We start from the raw sequence: 4,919 nt of genomic DNA on the forward strand, positions 1-4,919 counted from the left end.
TTTTATCAAATTAGTTCATTTACTTTGTAAGTTTCTTTCTGTTTACGAAAATGGATTAACTAAGCAATGTAAAAGGCCCAATTACTATTCACTCATTTTGGCCCATGCATTTGTGCAAAACCTAAATGGAATTCTTAAGTTTTTTGTTCCGATAGATCGTACCGTCTCTCTTGTCACAAGCCTCTCCGATCTTCTCAGTGTTCTCCATCACCGCTCCTCTGATCTCTTTCCCAAGTCGATCAGCCACTCCAGGTATTATGAAATTTACGATTACACCTTTACGATTCCTTTGCATATCAAAGGTATGTGTTCAAAGTTGGGCAGCATAATGAAGAATGGTACCTTAGTTAAATTTTCATAGGTACCGATTATAGGAATTTTATGAGTGAGAGAGGCCTGATATCATGAATACTTGCTTTGAAATTTGGAGGATTTCTTGCTTTTGGTTCACTAGAAGCAGGGGTAGTATATGCACTTAGGAAACCAATAGCCAAAGTCTTATTATGTTTGTATAATTTCAGGAAAATAGGGGCAATGAACCTTCATGGTCGACAAGAGGAGGTTGAGTCCCTGAAAGGTGAATTGTTTCTCCAATCTCCATGTGGATCTCTGAGCTTTTGAATCCTTAACTTAATTAATTTTCTGGTACAGTTTTGGATGGTTAAGTAGGTGGTCTAGATTTGGCTCTATGGAATCAATGGTAAGCTCTAAATTTGGCTTTATGAGATTAATTTTGAAATTTTTGTATATTAAAGTTGCTTATCGATCATTTATGTACTGTTGATTTCTGCTTTTCTGCCTGTTAGTGTTATCTTCATTCCTATTAGAATTCTTTACTTGTTTCTGTTGACCCCAATAGTATGTAAAATGGTGATGGATTTAGGCCTTGAGTTTTTATGTTCTGGCTTATAGTGCCTAATTATGTTTTGGCTTATAGTGTTCTAATTATGTCACGCATATGCAATAATACAAGAAGAATCATTCCCTAATTTATAGATATTGAATCAATTCCCTAATTTATTTGAAATTTTTCTTAGCTTTGGTTTTTGTAACCATTATCATTTTATCTAAGAAATCTAAGGCACTTTTAATATCTTAATGTGAAGGTAATCTAAAAATACCATTTATATATTTGTGTCTACCTCTTGCAAATTAATTTGTGATAGTTTCATTTTTCAAGACTGCCTTTTATCATATTAACATATCTGTATCCATAAACCCAAAACATTTCTCGTCTCTCTTTGTTCATGAAGAGTGAAGAAAACCTTTTAAGAAGAGGCGTTGGCTCCTTTAATTGATAAAAAGTAAGGAGTTTTGACCTGTTTGATTGAAATTAGTCATGTTTACTTCTCATTTGGGTAAGTTTGTTTGTTTATTTCAGATTTTCTTAATAAAAATCAAATCAAAATGTTGTGTATAGTTAAGTTGAAGTTTATCTATATGTTAGTTTTTGTGCAGTGGATTTTGTTTGTTGAAGATTCGAAGCCTACCAGCTTATGTAGTTGGTACTGAATTAAGGCTTTTACTGGTAACAAGTCAATAATACTAAATATGCTTGTTTTTTTTTTTTTGGAACTATATGCTTGTTTAAGTGTTTGATCCATCTCTATTCACTTGCAGTAAAAACAAATGATATGATGTTGGTGATATATCTGTACTCTCTCATCTGAAGCATCATTGCACTCCATAACTTATTCAGGTTAGAGGTTAATCTTTTGTTCCTGAATTGATTTTCTGTGTTAATTTTAGATGAAATCTGCTTCCATGTTATGGATTTTTATATTGATTTTATTGTGTAGGTGCATGGCCTGTTTTTCATGATTCGGTGAGTCATTGATGCTGCATATGGAAAATTCATGCTATTGAATGGCTAAAATGGGAGGAAGTGATGAAGCATTTTGCATATTTTATGTTTATTGAAATCTATTTTTCTTTCTTTGTTTGTTTCAGTACCAATGTTATATGGTATTTTAATGTTTAATGTTATAATTGCAGTGAAGAAAGGTCAGATTGTGAGGGTGGAAATGTTATAGATTGAAGTTAGATTTGCCCATTAATTTTGCTTTCTTTGACAATATTCTAGGTGATTCCGACAACAAAGCCAAGAAGTATTTAATTATTCTTAGTAGTCTAAGTTTGAAGTTATAGATTGTTATTAAATTGCATCTGTGATATTTTTTTCTTGCAGGTTTGTCTTAGTGGGAATGCTCTTTGTTCTTATTGTTTGATCAATCATATCATCTATGTGTGTCGGTGTTACAAGGAATAGAGAAAAGGAAGATCTTTGTTTGGGAATTGCAAAATAGTTTGTCTGTTCTTGTTGCAAGGTCTGTACAGATTTTACCATTACCAGAAATACAAAACTTGCAAATTGATCTCAATGACACTCGCCTATATTTGATTTTGCAGGTTGTCTTAAACCAAATCTCCAATTAGACAGATTGCAATGTCTTTTGATGGCAGGTAATTTGCAATTGGAAAATTTATGATTCATAACTTGAATGCATTTATTAATTAAGTAGTGGTTGCGATTGAAGAAGAATATGAGATAATCTTTCTTCCTTTGTGTATTTCATTGAACTCTTATTGGTAAATGTAGGTGATGGGATTTGGCATATATGCTCCACGAGGATGATACTCTATTACCCAAGGTTTGTACTGACCCTCAATTTTCTCTGTATTTAAGATTTTTGGTATTGTGACTTTAGTTTTCTGTTTATATAGTTGATTTGCTAATTCACGGTTCTAGTAATTTTATGACATCTTAAGATTTTTTTTTTTTGCACAACTCAAATATGTAATTAATGAAATTACATTGAAATATTACAAATTTGAATTCCTTAATTAATTTTCATGTAAATTGATGAGCAGGGTGAGGAACTGAAGAAAGTGGCAGGTGATGTAACTTACATACTAATCCTTTTTGCTGCCGTAATTAATTTATGTTTTTTCTGATTGATTAGAATGTGAAAATTGTGTTTCTTACTAAGCAATTCAGATGTTGAACAAATTGTGCAAGTGATGATGAGTTGGTTGCAGGGAGGTTGACATTGTTGGCATATTCTGTTATCTGAATACATGGCCGCTCTGCATTGAATTATTGAGGACCAAATGCACGATTGCTATTGACTTCATGGGAGAGTAGTTATCACATTTTTTTTTGTCATTGTTATTGAATATCTATTGCTCTAGACTCTGTTAAAGTTAACACTTCATCATTTCCGTTTTTGAACAGAGAAGCAAGTTTAGGGAAAGATTTAAACTTTTAGAGTTATTTGCGTTATATTAATATTGTATTTTTTTCCGGCATATTTGTAAAAAACTAAACCTTCATAAAGAAATGTTATGAAATTTTCAATTATTGGAACAGTGTATTTATTATTCAAGTTTTTAATTTGATTACATTTTTATTCATTTTTGCTTATTATACAAACTATTCAAATATTATATATAAAAAATAATTTTTTTATTTGAAAATATATAAATAGAAGCTGCTGAAATTCTGCAAAATCATCCAAAACCGTCAGTCATAAAACCGTCGCAAAACCCATAGAAACTGTCGTAAAAACCGTAATAAACCGTCACAAAACCGCCTCAAACTAGCTGTCCCTACAAGAAACTTACCCCGACGCCTTACAAAAACCGACGTCTACTGTAATGACGCTTTTGTGACGGTTTTGGAAACCGTCGGTAAAAACTATAGGGACAGGTAAAACCGTCGCTACGACAAGTAAATTCCGTCGGTAAAGACATTGTTTTTTGTAGTGTTACACTTTTTACATCTAAAGCCGGCTCTAGGGGAGCCGGCCTAGGTGGTGGCCTATGACATCCGATTTAAGGTGGCTCCAATATAGAATACATTTTAACAAGGATATTTGATTTAAAGGGTTTTCAATTCTCAATAAATTTTAATTACAATAATTATTTAGATCTCAATTGTTAAAAATTATGTATATAAATAACTATAATCCTTTATCTGGATTTAATAGTAAACATATATAGAATACCAGAATAGTCAACTAAAATGGAATAAAAAATCGATAACAATAACACTATATTGTCTTTTTCTAACATTGTCTCTCAACAAAAATAACACAATATGAGCCCTCCCAAATTTATTTCAGAACTTTTCTCTTAACACCAAAGGGCAAGTATATAAAAAAAAACTTGGTTTGCCCAATTTTTTTTTTAAAATTTATGCACAATGTGCTTACATTAAAGAAGAAAGAAAAATCCTCACCAGACTCGGATGTGATTCGAACCCATGACCTCCCAATGCATATGTAAGCTTTCAACCACTAGGCTAAGAGCTTCACCACTGGTTTGCCCAATTTGCAAACATAGGGCCTGTTTGGTTCAGCTGTTGTGGTTTGCTGTTAGCTGTTTGTTGTTGCTGTTTACTGTTTGCTGTTGTTGTTTGTTGTTTGCTGTTTGATTGTTAGTGTTTGGTAAAATTACAATTAACTATTGCTGTTAATACGTAAAATGACTAATATGGATATATTTTAAATTAATTAATATATATATATATATATATATATATATATGTGTGTGTGGCGGGGGTGGGGTGGGGGGGAGAGGGGTTTAATTTATAGCTATAAAATAGCAAAAAAAACATAATTAAGCTCTCGAACTTTGACTTTTTTAAGGATTAAGTCCCTGATTATTTATTTTTCCACATTAAGCCATTGATCATTGATTCTATTATGGATTAGGCCTTTATTTAACTTTTTTTTATCGAGTTTGGACTGCATACATCGTTAGAGCGATTCGACTTGTTGATATGGACAAATAAAAATAAGAATTTCTTGACTAGGAGAGTTAAACTTTATTATGACTAGGAGAGTTAAACTTTATTTAACTTTTTTATCGAGTTTAATTATGCTTTTTGCCTAAAATGGTTAAACTTTATTATGAAT

General features: G+C 31.7%; 1 long non-coding RNA gene across 4 annotated transcripts; it reads left to right on the plus strand.

The window, feature by feature from the left end:
- On the plus strand, positions 1-3,274 carry LOC136217415 (uncharacterized). Of its 4 annotated transcripts, none has more exons than XR_010683481.1 (11): positions 1-252; positions 522-577; positions 652-700; positions 1,254-1,528; positions 1,621-1,699; positions 1,800-1,825; positions 1,996-2,083; positions 2,189-2,327; positions 2,410-2,463; positions 2,600-2,651; positions 2,872-3,274. It is a non-coding gene; the product is annotated as an uncharacterized lncRNA (long non-coding RNA). The 4 variants fall into 4 exon arrangements; XR_010683480.1 differs by having other exon boundaries at positions 28-252; positions 1,459-1,528; XR_010683479.1 differs by having other exon boundaries at positions 30-252; positions 1,448-1,528.
- The last annotated feature ends 1,645 nt before the right edge of the window (positions 3,275-4,919 follow it).

Source organism: Euphorbia lathyris, chromosome 2, assembly GCF_963576675.1.
Source record: "Euphorbia lathyris chromosome 2, ddEupLath1.1, whole genome shotgun sequence".
NCBI lineage: Eukaryota > Viridiplantae > Streptophyta > Magnoliopsida > Malpighiales > Euphorbiaceae > Euphorbia > Euphorbia lathyris.